This window comes from Leopardus geoffroyi, chromosome A3 (genome assembly GCF_018350155.1).
Source record: "Leopardus geoffroyi isolate Oge1 chromosome A3, O.geoffroyi_Oge1_pat1.0, whole genome shotgun sequence".
In the NCBI taxonomy this organism is placed as follows: domain Eukaryota; kingdom Metazoa; phylum Chordata; class Mammalia; order Carnivora; family Felidae; genus Leopardus; species Leopardus geoffroyi.
The window spans coordinates 96,355,998-96,374,710 of record NC_059336.1 but is presented as its reverse complement, the minus strand read 5'-3'; positions in this window follow the sequence as shown (position 1 = coordinate 96,374,710).

Here is an 18,713-nt window from a genome sequence, read left to right as displayed (position 1 = left end):
TCTTCACTAATGTTCTCATAGTCAACTTTCCTTTCATTTAATGGCAATACCCCAATATATGTCAATTAATATTCCCACTTTCTCTAATTTAGTAAGAGCCCATTTCTATTGCTTTTTAACCTAAGAATTCTGGCTAACTTAACAACTGTAACTAAACAATTGATATAGTCAATCAATCCTCAAAGATCCTATTTTCCGTAGTTTGGAATTTAAAAATAGGTGAAATACAGTGAAAATCCTATGTACATAGTAAGGCTAGGAAACTGACAGTGCATGTTGAATGATTCTTATTTGTATGAACCTAAGATAAAGTCACCGTTGAAACTTTGAGGAAGTAAGATAGGTGTTCCCATTCCACCTATTTAAAGTAAATGAGGAGTTAAAAAAAAAAAAAAAAAGATAGAATGGTTGTTTCTAAATGGCATTAAATAACTGGGCAAGAAAAAACAAACTTTAACCTTAAAATCCTTGCCTCAGGTCAGGAACTGAAACTGGGAAAGTATGAGATACACTGAAATAATTTGTTATTCCTTATAACTGCAGGCTGGCACTCCCAAAAACCAAGGTCACAGAGTCATTCTGTGGGTTAATGAATTACAACTCTAGTTGAATGCACAACATTGTCAAATCTCTTACATGAAAGTCAAGATCCTGATTTTTTTTAAGTTATAACCTAATAATTGTAATCAGAATTTCTTGGAGGGCCCAGAGGACTTCTGAAATGTTGTCCAAAAGAGCTGCCTTGCTTGAGGAGGTCATGACCCTCTTTTCATTACTGTTCACTTGGAAACAGGAATTTGCATTCAAAATTGTGTACAGAGTGAAAAGCAGAATCAAAGTTATATCCAAGAAGAAATACAGTAGTTTATTAATTTATATTATTAAAAATAATGGATTGATTTAGTGGATGCTTAATTAAGGAAGTAAGGTCATTATTTTTAATCAGGGTCAATTTGTTGAGATATCTACACTTATAGCACATTCCATATTAAATAAGGTGTTGATGCATTGGCTGCTTTATTATTTTTTTAAGTTTGCTAGATTGGCCAATGAAACTTCAGTTTATAGCTAACCTACAAAAATGACTTATGAGGTCAGAGAAAATTTGGCATAATGTAGGCAAAGATTTGTAAATGTTTGTGAAATAGGAATATTGTGTTTCCTGCCTTCCTATACTTTACTTCACTGTGTTATCTGATAGTGTTTCACAAGACTCTTATTTTTCTTATCATCAGGAATAAATTTATATGGTAAACACCAACATGTTTAGAACACAACTTATAGCTATTTTCTATTGACCAAAATTATTGGTAGGAAGGTTTATAGTTAAAATTGAATACCTCTTCTCAGTAGAACTGAGGGAAGTTTAAGACTGTGGAATGGAAATGGAAGCAATTAAACTTAGAAGCAAAATGGACCTTATCAGCATTATAGTCCTAGCTGATGATGGAATGTAACTGTTTAAGTACTGATATGATCATGTAAACATATTTTTGGAAATAGGTTGATCCATAGAGATCCCTAGCTGAAGTTAACATATCATAAATGACTGAGGAAGAAAACCAACAGCTTATAAAGGCTTTACTTAATTTACTCATCTAAAACAACTTCAGCTATAACACTCAATGTAATTACAAGGGCCCATGTAAGTTCACAGACACTATGTCTTAAATGAAGTTAGTGTTTGTTGCTTACAATCAATGAACCTTATTTGACATAGTCACTCTATGCACCACTTTTGGCTGAAAAGATACCTTCGCATTCTCATTTGGTGATTTCCAGGTGGCCATTTGATAAATTAGCTATTTATAGGATCTTGTTCCAAAGGGTATAAAGTGAGGAGAGGTCTCTTCCACTACAGAATTATCAGGTAAGAAGGACATCATTAGCCTTAAAAGCCATAGAATTCTAGGATATAGAGGAAAAATAATTAGATCCTAGATTTCACTAAAAATAAGTATAGTTATGTGCAAAAGACAAAGATTAAAGTGCGCATACATAAGATCAGGGGATTGTCAACATTTATTGCTGCTTCTAGGTATTGGAGAATGAACAAATAATAATACTTAGTTTCACTATGAGGAAGTAATATTTGCTGAGTTATTTGTGAGGACTATTTACTATTACTAGCATATAGTAATATGCTAGTGCATACTAGCATATGCACAATAATGGTTATGTGTAATATAAGTATGTGCCAGATTAATTTGAAAAATTTTATTTGATTGTAATTCTGAACACTGCTCCTGTGTTCAGTTTTCTGTTGCTAGGCTGGCATGATCACCTGATCACACTGTAAAAAATAGAAAAGAATATTGAATGTAACATTTTATAAATGTTTGCTGAAAGAACTGTGACTCCCACTCCTTAACATAGGCATCAGGGACAGTTTTCATTTTTAAAATCCTATGTAGAGTTCTACTCTGAGAGCTCTGGAGCAGATGAGGAGGGAGGAGACATAAGGGAGGTTTCATATCTCATGGGTCCAGTGCAGGCCCAGGTGTAGGTGTATTTGGGATGCAGCCCTACAGGTAATCAGGTGGGAGTTGACCTAGACCAGGAAATATTAAGTATAGACTCATATCTAAAAAAGAAAAAATGAAAGGGATCAAAGCTACAAAGTCAAACCTATTGTCAAATTCAAGTGGAAAGCAACTCAGATTAGACAAACAGGTCAAAAGTTTAAGGGAAGGTGAGTTCCTCTTATCAAACATTCTGAATGTCTGCAGTGTTCTTGGTATCTGGGGATAACTACTCTGAAGAATTTACAGCCTCATGAGAGAGACATACACGTAAATAGGTCATTAGAACACAACCAAGGAAATTTAATTTTAGAAAATGGAACATAGTATTGCACAAGGGTCATTTAAGGCAGCTGGAGTGGAGGAAACCAAAAGCTTTCAGGTACTCAAGCTCAGACTTAAAGAATACATATGGGAGTTAGATCAATAACTGATATCTGTATGATAAATTTGGGGATACTCCAGCATGGACAGTTAGGATACCTAGAACAAAGTCAAGACAGCACAAAGAATGCTAGAAACTGTGGGTAGGTAAGTGCTGCTAGACTGAAATGCAAAAGGATATATAGCAAGAGTTGATGCTAGAGATGGTGGGGGCCAGAGGATATGGGTAGAAGAAGAAGGTGATGTCTGGAAAATTAAATAAAATTCTGTAGGTGACAGGTACCCATTGAAAAATTTGAAAGGTTTTGTTAGGAGATAAATATTTTTCTTTGATCTAGGACTTTCTCTAAATAAATTCCCCTTGCCTCTTTCTTCATCCTTTACTCACAACTTTCCACTGAATGTAAATGGGAGTTATCTATTGATGATTCTGAGGGAAAACATCTGTTCTGAGGTTATCTTTTGGATATGCATGCCTTCTAAGAAAGTGTCTTATGATATGCTCCTCTGGTGAGTGGTTTAGCTTAGAGGGAGATTTTGACACTGTGGAGGAGAACCATTCACCCCACTGTGCCTCTGACTCCGCAGAGTTGTCTGCCTAATTGAGAGGAGAGTGTCAGCCTGCCCCTTCACTCTGGGTATGAAGCCACATTCATTAATCAGCTATTCTATAATAAAGCTAACGTTTTTATCTCTAACTAATTTGTTCTAACATAGGTAGGGAAGAAAAATAGTGATGATATCCAAGTGGAAATATCTGGTTGAGGTTGGATATATGAGCCCAAGAACCCATAGGAGGTGATTTGGTTGGGAGGTGGTAAGTGAAATCATGAGAGTGAGGGAAGTTACTCAGAAGTACTATAGGATATGAGAGGAACAATGAATAAGAACAGACAATGGACAAAACAACATTTGTATGACATGTGATAAAATATGACTCCTTAATAGACAAAGATCTACAGAAGAGGGAAAGCCAAAAGGTACTCACTTAAGCAAAAGGAGTAGTATTTGTAAGAAAAAAGGGATAACCAAATATATCAAAAGTTATATTAACAAAAGTAATGTTCACCAACACAAGTATTGAAAAACTAATTGAACGTAATAATCAGTACCTCATTAATGGTATTTGAGAGTACTTTTAATCTCTGATTAAGGATGACATGACCAGACTCCAAAAGAATGAAAACTATAATGAAAAATAAATTCAATTATGTTAAAATTAAGAACACTTATTTATTGATTCAAACAAAACAAAACAAACAGAAAAGCCAGCTCATAGATAACAGAGAAGAGATTGGTGGTTGCCAGAGGAGAGGGAGGTGTGAGATGGGTGAAATGTATGAAAAGAGTCAAGAGGTATAAACTTCCAGTGATAAAATAAATAAGTCATGGAGATATACAGCATGGTGACTATAGTTAACAATACTCTCTTGCATGTTTGGAAGTTGCTAACAGAGTAAATCCATCCTAAGATGGATGGTAACTGAATTTATTGTGATGATCATTTCTCAGCGTTACAAATATGGAATCATTATTTTGTATACCTGAAATTAATATAATGTTATATGTTGATTACACCTCAATTTTAAAAAAGTACTTTTGTTCATTAAAAGATGCCATAAAGAGGGGCGCCTGGGTGGCGCAGTCGGTTAAGCGTCCGACTTCAGCCAGGTCACGATCTCGCGATCCGGGAGTTCGAGCCCCGCGTCAGGCTCTGGGCTGATGGCTCAGAGCCTGGAGCCTGTTTCCGATTCTGTGTCTCCCTCTCTCTGCCCCTCCCCCGTTCATGCTCTGTCTCTCTCTGTCCCAAAAATAAAAATAAAACATTGAAAAAAAAAAAAAAAAAAAAAAAGATGCCATAAAGAAAGTGAAGACACACCACACTCTGACAAAAAGAAAAAAAATTGCAAAATCTATAGCTAATAAAGACTTAGTATCTGATATATATAGAATTTCTATCTTCACCAACAACAAAAAGCATGATTCATGGAAAAGAAAATGTGAGCATTTAACTATAGAAGAGAAAACATGAATAAGGGATAAACATGAAAAGATGGTAAAACTCACTAGTAGTCAGGGCAATGCAAGTTAAAATACAAAACAAAAAACAAAAAAAAATTCAATGACTGATAAAATTAAATGTTGACTGAGATACTTAGCAAATTAATAACTCTAATACCCTGCTGACAGGAGTGTAGATTGATAAAATCCTTTTAGAAACATTTTGGGCTTTCTAGCAAAGCTGAATATGCACAAGTCCTGTGATCCAGCATGTCAACTCACAGGTGTGTCAGTATCTAGAACAAATCTTGTGCAAGAAGATATGTTTAGAAAGCTTATATTAACATTTTTAATAATGTAAAACTGTATAAATAATCATAACATCTTAATGAATTGATAAAAATGATATATGACACCTCACATAAAAATCATAACTGCACAGGTCAACATGAAATTAAACATCTTAGGGGGACCTGGGTGGCTCAGTCAGTTATGCGTCCTACTCTTGATTTCAGCTGAGGTCATTATCTCAGTTCCTGAGATCGAGACCCACATTGGGCTCTGTGCTGACAGTGTGGGGAGCCTGCTTGATATCCTATCCCTCTCTCTGTGCCCTTCCCCCTGAATGACCGTGTGCTCTTTCTCTCAAAATAAATAAACATTTTTAAGAAAGAAATTAAACATCTTGATAATTTTAAAAAATCAAGAACAAGCACAGTTAGACAAAACATTAAGTTAAAAGCTAGGCAAAAGTAAACAATGTATTATTTAGGGATACATCCACAGGTGGTACAACTATAAAGAAATGGCAGGGAATTATTCACTTAAGAGTTAAAAGGGTGGTCACCGGATGGAAGGAGCGGTTTGGATCAGGCCATGATGGTCGACAGTCATAGAAGGCTTCTGGGCGAACAAGTGACATATGTTCATTGGTCTAGGTACACAGGTGTTCGCGTTATTTTTCTTTAAAATATATATTTCCTAATTTCAAGAAAAATTCCAAATGAAAATAAACAGGATGTTAGAAGGAGGTCATTGCTTTGCAACATCTTGCTATTATTAAAAGAAATTATTTTTAGAGAAGTCACAGTAAATGGGACTTCTATATTTTGCAATCAGATATTTTGGAATGAAATCACTCCTGCTATAAAACAGTTGGAAATGCAAATACAACAACATTATTTTACACGTACAGCTGAGCTTGCAAAAGAAGTCAAGAAGAATTCATGGAGGCCTAAAACAAAGCTGCAACTCTGAAATCTCGAGTGGTAAGCACAACAGAACCAGAACTACAGTACTACTAACAGCAGTGCAGATTACAATGGTTGCCACAGGGACAGGAGAGAAGTCATTGAACCGATAGAAGAAGGTGTGGTGGAATCGAGAATCTTGCATCAAGTTGGAACTCTCCAAAAGCTCTGTCTCAGTGAAAGTGTGAATAAGAGGGACAATAACAAAACAAAACAAAAGTATTCTGATGAATAAAATTTCTTTGTCTCTGCGTTGAGTCAGGATGGGACAATTATATCAAGGAATTTTGCTCTAAAGAGAACAGAGATTTGGCTCAAGCAAAACCAATAAGCAGTAAAGAAAATAATGTCATAATACATTATCGACCTTCCTATAGGCCCGGGTGATTTCACGAGTAGGATCTAGCAAATGCTCAAGCAATACATATAATCTCAGTTTTATACAAGTTGTTTTTAGAAAAAAAAAAAAAAAAAAAAAAAAAAAAAAAAATATATATATATATATATATATATATATATATATATATATATATGTGGTAGTCTCAACAGATGCAAAAAATGTATTTCTGAAGTCCAGCATTTTTTTTCAAACTCTCAAAAACCATGAGTTACATAAAAAATCCTTTTAACTTAATAAATGCCAAGTAACAAAACCCCAAATCTATTCAGTGAAGAACAGTACATTTGCCATATATCAGAAACAAAACTTGGGGTGCTTTTTTTTAAATCACTGTATGGTTCAAATTTCCTTTAGATTATAATAATTCAAGGGGAAATATGAGGTATGAGCTTTAGGAGGGAAGAAATAAAACTGTCAATATTTTCAAGCAATAAAATCATCTACATTGAAAATCTAGCAGAATCTACATACATCAAGCTAGGAAGGAATTTGCAATGTTCAGGAATCCAGGCCAAGTGTTTCATAAAGAGAATGATCAACAGAATCTAATGCTGGTCAGTCAAGTGAATGAGGTATAAACAACGAACGTTTGATTTGGTATTGTGCGCATGATTGGTATCTTGGATAAGATTAATTTATGTGGAATGGTGGGAAAAAATAGATCAAGAAAGGCAAGAATATAGTGAGTTTTTTGCTTTGTTTTGTTTTCTCAAGGAGTGTTGTGGTAAAGAGAAATAAATTATGGAAGCAGCTAGAGGGAATATGTGTTTTGTATTGTTTAAAGATGAGAGTTATATGATGTAGGAAATAATCCTGGGGATGGGGCAGGGGAACAAGAGATACAAAAGAAACTAGAGCAAACCACAGGGAAGTTGTCATGTAGCCACAAGAAGATGACATTCATTTTAACACGAGTTAATGTGGACTCTATGAGTTCAAATAGATAATTGTTAACTTTGGGAACAGCAAGGGGAAATAGGATTGGGAGGAGTGTACAGGGGAGTTCAAATACCTGAAGTGTTTAATTTCTAATCTTAAAAAAATTGGAAGTGAATAAAATGGGGTTGTGGGCACATGTGTGGAAGTATTTTTCTTGAGTTGAAGACAAAAGGAAAAAAGAAACAGAATAGGTGGAAGTACAGAAAAGTGGCTAGATCATTTCTAGTAAACTCCTATTGCCCATCCGGTAGGCATCATGGCCCTCTGAGAGATGTGGAAGGCTGGAGAGGAGACTTTGAATGGTCAAAGTTCAAGTCGCATGAATTTGTAGCCACACAGAGCGGCTTGGTTGATGCTTTCTCCCAGCAGTACTCAGATATGAGGGGATAGAGAACTAGCTGAGGTGTTAGGGTAGAGTTGCAATTTTGCTGATGAGCCCCACCGTTAAGGGAGGTGTTGAGGTGAAGGAGTAAGAGGGAGAAACTAGATCATACATTTCTCTGGGCTGAGCAACAGAGCAACGGCCACTAGTTTACCTCATTTGGGAACATTAAATGGTTACATACCAACCATGACACAAAAGTGCAAAATTACATTGAATTTTAAGTATAACATAACCCTTATATTTATAATGTAAGTTGTTTCTCCTTATATTTAATTATTAAGGTAATATATGCTCAATATAAGGTAATATATGCTCAAACATACAAGGGTTCCCCCCCTTACACATCTGAAAATTATGAAGTCTTCATTTCTTCTAGTTATCTTTTGCTCCAGTTTCCTTCTTCCAATGAATTTTCAATCTTAGAATTGTATTATTTCTCTGCAAATGGCAGGTTGCAATAAATTGCACCTTTGGAATTATGCAGTGTAGCAGCCTTAATGGCTATTGTTCTTTTCTGGGGTGCTTTGTCCTTTATAGGCTTTATCCTGATTTCTTTATTCTAAGTGCCACTGACATAAAGCAGTTGCATGATAAGACTTTCAAAGATTTAGCTTAACAAAGGAGGACTACTGTGGAAGAAATCACTTAGAATTGATTAATAAATATAATTACTATAAAAAATCCATCTGCCATTTCCTCCAGTGGGAAATGATCACGGCCTCTGCCCAGAGCTGCTTTTGCATATGGTGAGAAAATAATGTCATTCATTCAGTGTTTTACCAAACAGAGGACCCCCACCCCCACCCAAATCAAACCTCTGCCCAAGAAGCTTTAATAATTTGCTAATTTAATATGACATATTTTATGAAATATAATCAAAGTTTTATGCAGGGATCCTTCCTTCTACTTTTCTCTCAAAGAAGAATGGGCAGTATTAAAATTAATTCTCCCATAGGCCAGAACAAACACACATACATCATGATATTCATTTCTTTGAACATACATGAATTTATGTTGTACATGTGTGTAAAAAAATTTTAATGTAATCAGTATATTCATACCATGTGTAAATGTTTAGGGCTGGACTTGGATTTTGTGGTTGAATGATGTATTATGAATATCTTTCCATGTTAGATTTATACTAACTTATTGTGATGACGATATAGCATTCTATGTGATATATAATACTTCTTTAACAATTTAGTAACTAAGGGCTTTTTCCCCCCTAAAATTTTGCTAATTACAAACATGGCTGCAAATAAGATCCTTGAAAATATACTTGTAAAGGGTTATGCAACACTATCATGATTGGATAAGGGACCAAGTAGGTGGGTCTTGTTTCTTGCCTGCCCCCAGCTTTAGTCAAAGGAGCACCATTTTTACCTGTTGTACACATTGGGTTTCCATAAATATAGCTAGTTGATTAAAAAAAAGTTTTTGCATATTAAAAAATATGTAATACATAACAACACAATTACAATAAATAAAAGTTAAAGAACTGCATTATAACACGCCATATTTTATTTTCATGTTAAATGGATAAGGGCAAGGCTGTATCAATGAAATTCCAATGCTTTTCTGAAAGGTGTTCATCTATAAGGAGTCTTAGTACAATTATTATTCCACAGTTGTCTGCTTATTTGGTTTTGTAACATTTTGTTTAAAGTCTCCATTTACCATTCTTCCCAATTTGGATGAAGACTTTTCCAATCTTAAGTAACAATACATTCTGTCATTAGATGTGATCAGAACCTGGAAGCATCAAAGTGACCTAACAATAGAACTTTTAGAACCAGCCATATCAGGATAGTGGGAAGAAGAATCAATCCTTGAAGCTCACATAAATTCATTTTGACACACTTGGATACCACATGTGAGATCTATCTCTATGTGTTGTTCTGTGAGTGTGTGTGTACGTGTACGATATAGCTAAATATGCACAAAGTCCTTTGGTCAGCTATACTAAGTGGTCCTAGCATGTCACTTTTTGAATTAGTCGATTTCACCTTAATGGTTTCCCCAGCTACTTTTAATTGTATCTGATAGTGATGTTGAAAAAACTCCAGGAGAACTGGGCTGCAAGCACACTTCCTGTTGGAAATAACAAGTAAACTGGTTCTTAGCTCTCCTGGACTAACTGTGCCTTGACTTTGTCCAGCTCATTCTACCTTCAGTTGTTTTACAATATAGCCCTTGCCATCAAATACCATCTTGGTAGTACTTTATTATATAAAATGTTACTAAAATTCACAAAATAATGTGAAGTCACTTGATCTGTTCTTGGATCTCAGAATGTTTTGTCTGCTCAGTAATTTGTATGGTTCTTAAGTCTAAACTGTCTTCCACATAGATAACAAGTATGTTGAACACATGACAGCACAGTTCTCTCTCTGTTGCCTCGCTTTGTCCAGTATGCAGAACTTAGGCTTAAGGACAAAGGAACGCATTTTCTTGGGGAAGAGAATAGTTTGACTAATATACTAATTAATATTAATTATAATTTACTACTAATAATTAGCAAATTAGTCAAAATTCACTAGGGTAAAATTCTATGCTAAAAGCTGTCTTGAATTTCAAGTGAGAAGACCTGTTTTCTAGCCAAGAGTTGGTCTGTTGCCAATTGTGAAACTGAGTTTTTCTTCTCAGGAATGGGAATTTCCCTATGCTCTTGACTTAATGAATGCTTTGTAAGCATAGAAGTGTTCCATAAACAGAGGTGAATTTTTTTTTCTTTTTTCCTTTAGAGAGATTTTTCCAACCATGAGTAGTTTGAGATGTTTTAGTCATTGAAGATTTACAGTTCTCATTTTTTAAAAAGGCCATTCCTGTTAAGGTTTGAACAATCTTATACAGACAAAGAAGGGCATTTATGCCTCCAAGGGGTAGTTTTCCTTTAACTTTGGTCTAGAAAGCACTGTCATCAAGCAAGTTCTTAACAGTTAAGGTAATGAGAGCCCATCTATAAGAAGAAGGGATTTATGATAAAAATATAAGAAATGGCAATCTACATCAAAGTCAAGTCCACAGGCTTAATCCACCAAAATCTAGCCCAGTGTGAGACATAAAATAGGCATTTGAAGAGTACTAAGCAGCAAGCTAGATAAAAATATGATCAAGTCATGGATTCTGTCATTGGGAAGGTCTAAGTACAGTCAGGACAACTAACACATGGAAACACAAGATGTACAATTCTATGATATTTTTGTGTAAATCTGTATGATGTAATTCAGTAAGAGAAATGTGGCAAATATTATGGGAGCAGAAAAGAATAACTAATTGGTTCTCCCTGCTGAAGTTAGGTAAGTGTTCACCAACGGTCATAGTTATTCCTTGGACCAGCTCTGGGTCACCTAATGACCTTAAAAGGCTGACTGCAGCTTCCCCAGATACCCTCATACTCTTTCTCTCCAGACAGGAAAGGAAAAGAACAAAGACCAGTCAAGATTTTGCATGGTAGCATTTGGAATAGTAAGTTTACAAGGAAATACTTTTCTTGTATGTTGGAAAAAAAAATAGAAGTCCCAGATCAGCTACCTAGTCTGTCCTTGAGGATGTATGTATTCTTAGCAAGTTATTCCTATTACTTAAAAGAAATCCCACAGGGACAGCATCACTCCTTCCAGTCTATCAGTTGTGATCAGTGTGCTTAACTGTCCATTGATTTGCTGACAGCCTGTAATAAAAATTTTTAAATCTACCACATGTCTTGAAAGAGAAAAAATGTCTACATTATCTTTTTCAGCCTTGAAAGGAATACATTTTAAAAGTATAAACTTTAGACACCAATAAGCTTTACAAGGTCATAGTCTGGATGTTTATGCAAATGTATTGTGAGATTAGTTAAGGAGAACCCACCCACAAAAATTTTTGTGTCTAAAATTTTGAAAACAGGAAATAATTGTCAATGAGAATTCATTTTCAATTATTTTTTAAAACAAAAGTTATTTAAATTCCAGTTAGTTAACATACAGCATAATATTAGTTTCAGGTGTACAATATCACTATATTCAACCCTTCCATACAATACCCAGCGCTCATCACAAGGGCCCTACTTAATCCCCATCACACATTTCACCCATTTCCCCATCCACTTCCCCTCTGGTAACCATCAGTTTGTTCTCTAGAGTTAAGAGTCTGTTTCCTGGTTTGCCTCTCTCTCTTTTTCTCCCTATGTTCATCTGTTTTGTTTCTTCAGGTTCACATATGAGTGAAGTTAAACTTATTTGTTCACCTAACATTTATGATCAGAGAGAATCCTCTCTCCATTGTAGGTCCCATGACAGGCCAAAACCTTTTTTTCCCTCTCCATTTTTGCCTCTAGCATCTTTAATGGTGCCTGCATTTTAGTAGACACCCCACAAATATGAATATTATGAATAAATAAATGGTAGGTTTAATAGGTGGCACATACAAGAATGTTTATAACAGCACTGTTCCTAAGAGCAAACATTTAAAAAGTGAGAAAAACAATCTGAACACCTCTTAACGGAAGAGTGGATACATAAACCGCACTATATTCACACAATGGAATATTATACAGAATTAAGAACAAATAAGCCATAGATGCACATGACAATATGGATAAATATTAACAATATCATACAAAAAAGATAAATTTGAAAATATTACATATACCCTAAAATCCTTTTTATAAGGTTTAAAAAAAGTGAATAAATTTAGGGATACCTATATATGCAATGAGAAACGTATACAAAGAAATGTAAGGGAAAGATAAACATGGATTTGAGAGTGATCGTTCTCTTGGATAAGTGGAGAAGGATGGGGAGGATAAATTGCTGAAGGAGTATCATATAGTTACATAAATAAAGATTACTATAAAGTTCTAAACTTTTGTTTTGAGTAATGAGTTCCAATAACCGATTAACTGAACAAATAAAAAAACATAAATAAAAGTCCATGATCAGAGTGTGTCATGAATTAAGGATTACAGTCGATTTAATTCTGTGACCTGAGATAATAACACACTAAATAGAAGTGACCCTCACATCCAAGCTAACAATGTGTTGAGCAGAATTTAAGCTAGACTCTAACATCAAATACTCTCTAGCTGATTCTAAAAGGCCATAGCTAATGGCATTTCAAGTATCTGCCAGATCAGGTGCTTTTCAATCTAACTAGATTATTTCTTTAGGCTTTTGTTTCCCTATTTCTTCTTTAACCTATGTTTTCTTTCATTGCTATAAAGTGATTGCACTAATGGTATCTGGCTTTCTGAGACAGTAAATAGAGTTTCATCTCAGGTTACCTTGGTCTTGCTGACACACAGTTGCCTCTCTATTGCTCACTGCCCTGTTTTCTGTGCCCTGACTTTTCCTAGTTCATAACAGCTCAGTTCTCTGATGTAACTCCTCACCCACGTCCCACCATTTGTGAACTCAAGAGTGCTTTTGTTCCAGTTATAACTGTGTCTGTAGGAATCTATCATCAATTTCAGCCTCATTTCTAACCTGGGGTCTAGGATCTTATCCATTATATCCCCAGTTTTTGTTACTTAGTAGGTTTGTGAATTCTAGAGTTAAACTTTGGTGATGAACATAGGTTTGGGGGGGAATCCAAGCCCTTCATATTTCTACCATGTTTTCACTTCATTTTCTCCTTACTTCCTCCTGCCAACATGATACACTGCATTTCTAGTATGACATTCAACATATAATTGGCCCCAACGACTTATTTAAAGTCTTATTTCACAAGATGTATGAAGATGAAGTTTTTCTCTAGCCAGGCTAAATGAATCAGCTTCAAGGCTAAATTATAATTTTCTTTCTTTCTTTGGACTGTTCCTTTTTCTTGAATACGTTTTACTATGGGTAGCTGAATATCTCCATTAGTCACTCAAGAAATACTTGTTGGTTTACACCTATGTTCAATGTATTCGTTAATTAAATGAAATATATATGTAACATTCATTATGTGTTAGTTACAAGAATACAGCAGTTAACCAAATAAAGTCCTTACTGTCAAGAAAAATATATCCAGGGAAGAGAGACAATTAAAAACAAGTTTATAATGTGTTGGATGTCAATAAGTGCTATAAAGAAAATTCTAACAGGATGAAGAAGGGGAAAAGGAAGAGAGTGCTATTTTAGGTAGAAAGGTCAAATTTCCTTGATAAGGGTAAATTGACAGACATGAATGAAACAGAGGATGAGCATATACAAATACACGGGAGAACTTTCCAGACAAAAAAGAAAACAAAAACCAAAAAACCCAAAAGGCCCTTAGATAGGAGTGGTCATTGTACCTGAGAACCACAAGGAAGGGAATGAGGAGTGAGAGGAAGGGTTGTTTTTTGGGGAAGCAAGTATTACAGCATAAAAGGAAGGTAAGGGGAAGGGAGGAGAGGATAAGGGGTGGGAAGCTGAGAGGAGGGGAAAGGAAAGGGAGGGGAGTGAAGGGCAAAGGGAGGCGAGGGAAGTGGAAAGGGAAGGTAGTTGAATGAATGAGTTTGTCCTCCTATAGCAATGATAATTCAAATGAACCTGAAATTCTTGAGTCATTATCTTTATCTACCACCCCTTTTAAAACCTCTTTACATTGCTGCATGACTTCTGGCATTTAGTGCTTTTACGATTTAACCCTTATCCTTTCTATTATAGAATTTAACCAAGATACATGTAAGTTAATATTGGCTGGCGCATAGTGAGCATTTAGCACAGGGAATATTACTTTATATTATTAATTTGATAATTGTATCTTCTTTTCATTTTCCTTCCATTCTGAAATTTTTATTGTATTAGTATATTATTTCCACTAGATTTATCTGCCACATCACTCTTTAATTTTTTCATTGAGGTAAAATACACATAACATAAAATTAACAATTTTTAAGTGAACAATTCAATGGCATTTAGTATATTCACAATATTGTGAAATCATCATCTCTATCTAGTTCCAAAATATTTTAATCATCCCAAAGAAAACCTCATACACATTAAGCAGCTATTTCCCACTCCATTTCCCTAGTCCCTAGCAACCACCAATCTGTTTTCCTTATGGATTTACCTGTTTGAATATTTCATATAAATGGAATCATATAATATGTGATCTTTTGTGCCGGATTTCTCTCGCTTAGCATAATTTTCTTGAAGTTCATCCAAGTTGTAACATGTATCAATATTTCATTTGTTTTAAGGCTAACTTTTATTTGTATGTATATAACATAATTTCTCTTCCATTCATCACTTGAAATTTTGAGTGTTTTCATCTTTTGATTGTGAATAATGCTGCTAGGAACATTCAGATAGAGGTATTTGTTTGAGTGCCTGTCTAAATCTTTTGAGTAAATACCTAGCAGTAGAATTGCTGGGTCATATGATTATTCTATATTTAATTTTTGAGGAGCTGACAACATATTTTCCTCCATGGCTACATGATTTTATATTCCTGCCAGCAATGTACACGTGTTCCAGTTTTGCCACACTCTTGGTAATATTTTAATTCCCACTTAAAAAAAATCATTATTAATGTAGCAGTCCCAGTGAGTGTGAAATGGTGTCTCATTGTGGTTTTGATTTGTTTTTCCCTAGGGAATAATGATGTTGAGCATCTTTTCATGTACATATTGGCCATTTGTATATCTTCTTTAGAGAAATATCTATTGGATTCCTTTCCTCATTTTTAAATAACCTTGTTTGTATTTTTTGTTGAATTCCAAGTGTTCCTTATATATGCTTAATGGTACACAATTATCAGGTACATGATTTGTAAATATTTTTTTCCCATTCCATACATACTCTTTTTTACTTTCTTAATGGTATCCCTGATATACAAAAATTTCAATTTTGGTGAAGTCCAATTTCTCTATTTTTTCTCATTACCAATATTTTTGATGTTACATTTAAAAATTCATTGCCAAATCCAAAGTGATGAAGATTTACTCCTATGTTTTCTTTTAGACAATTGTGGTTTTAGTCTTTAAATTTATGTCAGTGATCCATTTAGATTTCATATTTTTATATTTTGTGAAGTAGGGATAAAACTTTTTTTTTTTTTTTTTTTGGTAGATGGATATGTAGTCATCCCAGCACCATTTGTTAAGGAGATTATGCTTTCCTTGTTGAATTGTATTGGCACCCTTGCTGAATATCGATTGACTATAGATGTATCATTTTATTTATAGACTCTTATTTCCATTCCATTAGTCTATATATGTTTATCCTTATACTAGTGACACCCTCTTTTTTAATGTATCTTTTTAGTATATTTTGAAATTAGAAAGTAAAGTGTGTGTGTGTGTGTGTGTGTGTGTGTGTTTCAATATAGTTTTGGCAATTCCATATGAATTTGAAGATTGATTTTTCCATTTCTATAAAAAGGGCCATTGGAATATTGATAGGAGTTTCATTGATTCTGTAGATTTCTTTGGAGTAGTATTGATATTTTAACAATATAAAGTCTTCCAAGCCATGAGCATGGGCTATCTTTTCATTTATTTAGGTCTTCTTTAATTTTTTTAGCAATATTTTTAAGTTTTAATATACATGTTTTTACCTTCTCAGTTAAGTTACACTTAAGTATTTTTTTCTCTTTGTATGTTATTTTCAGTGGAATAATTTTCTTAATTTCCCTTTAGGATTGTATATTGCTGATGTATACAAACACAACTGATTTTTGTGTGTTGATGTTGTATACTGAATTTTTGCTGAATTTGTTCATTAGCTCTAGTAGCTTTCTTGTGGATTCTTATGGATTTTTTGTATATAGAATTATATCATCTTCAAATAGAGAAAGTTTTGCTAATTCTTTCCAGTTTGCGTGATTTTATTTATTTTTCTTACCTAATTGCTCTTGCTAGTATTTCTGATAAAATATTGAATAGCAGTGAAAAAGAAAGAAAGAAAGAAAGAAAGAAAGAAAGAAAGAAAGAAAAGAAAGAGAAAAGAAAAAAAAAGTACATCCTTGCCTTGTTCCCGATCTTAGGAGGAAAGTTTTAGTATTTCACCATTGACAATGATGGTAGCTATGGGTTTTTAATAAAAGCCTTTTTTAATGTTGAAGTTGCCATTTATTAACAATTTTCTGAGTGTTTAATCATGAGAGGGTGTTAGATTTTGTCAAATACTTTTTGAGTTAAGAGAGATGGTTATGTGGATTTTTTTCTTTATTCTATGATCTAGGTGAGGTACTACACTGATTGGTTTATGTTGAACGACCCCTGCATTCCTAGGACACATCTATATTTTTAAAGGATTTTGGTCTTTAACAATGTTTTTTGGTTTTTGGTTTTTGGTTTTTTTTTCTTGTGGAGGAGTCTTAGGTATCCGGGTACTTCTGGTCTAACAGAATATGTCAGAAAGTGTTTCCCCTTTGATTATTTGGAAAAGGTTTAGAAGGATTAATCCTTCTTTAAAAGTTGGGTAGAATTCATCAGTGAAGCCATCTGGTCCTGGACTTTTCTCTGTTGTAATTACTGATTTAATCCCTTTACTTGAAATAGGTCTGTTGAGATTTTCTTTTCTTTTTTTTAATTTGGCTATTTTAGGTAATTTGTGTGCTCCTAAGAATTTATCTATTTCATCTAGATTACCTAATTTATTGTTATGCAATCATTCATAACATTCTCTTATAATCCTATAAGATCAATAGTAATGTCTATTTCTATTTCTATAAGATCAATAGTAATGTCTCCACTTCTATTTCTGATTGTAGTTATTTGTGTCTTCTGCATTTTGATTTTAATCTTTAGCTATCAGCTAAAGGTTTTTCAATTCTCTTGACATTTTAAAAGAACCAAACTGATTTCATTAATTATCCCTGTTTTTCTATTTCATAAATGTCTGGTCTAATTTTTATTTCCTTCCTTTTGCTAGCTTTGGTTTAGTTTCCTTTTTTTCTAGTTCTTTAAATGTTAAGTTAGTTATTGATTTAAGAACTTTTTCCTTTTTTAATGTAGGCATTAATTTCCCTATGCATACTGCTTTCACTGCATCCCATTGTTTTGATATGTTGTGGGGGTTTTTTGTTTGTTTGTTTGTTTGTTTCAAAGTATTTCCAATTTCACTTGGGATTTTTTCTTTGACCTGTTGATAGTTTTAAAACGTGTTAATTTCCACATATTGGTGAATTTTACAGTTTTATTTCTGTTATTGATTTCCAGCTTCATTCCTTTGTGCTCAGAGAAGATACTTTGTATGATTTCAATCTTTTTAACCATAGATACTTTTTTGTTGATATATGATCTATCCTGGATAATGTTTCATGTGTACTTTGTCTCCTTTATTAATTAGAGTCCTTAACTTATTAATGATAGTTGTTTCAAGTCCCCAGTCTAATTCTAACATCCCTACCACGGTTGAGACTGGTTCTGATGCTTGTTCTGTCTCTTCAAACTGTGCTTTTTACTTCTGAGTGTGGTTTACAAATTTTTTCTTGATAGCCAGACATCAGGCACCAGGTAAAATTAACTGCAGTAAACAGGCATTTAGTAATGTTAGTAATGTGATCATAAGGTGAGGTATTGTTCTGTAGTCCTATGATTAGGTCTTAGTCATTTACAGAAACTATGCATCTATACTATAAACTTCAGAAGTGCCTCTCAGTTTTTTCCCCCGCTGTAGGTAGGGCAGAATGGCTAGAGTGGTTGGAGTTGAGCATTTCCCTTTTTCTGGGTCAGCTAGGCTCTGATAAAAGCCAAATAGTTTAGGCTCTGGTAAAAAATAGTTTAGGCTCTCTGAGGCAATCTTTTGTAAGATTAGAATACTCGGGCACATTTCAAAATGGCTCCTTCTCCCCCACTCCTGCTGGAAGCCCAAGGGGATTTTTTTCTAATATTCTTTGTGAAAACCTGGTTGAGTGAGCTTCTGGACATAAAA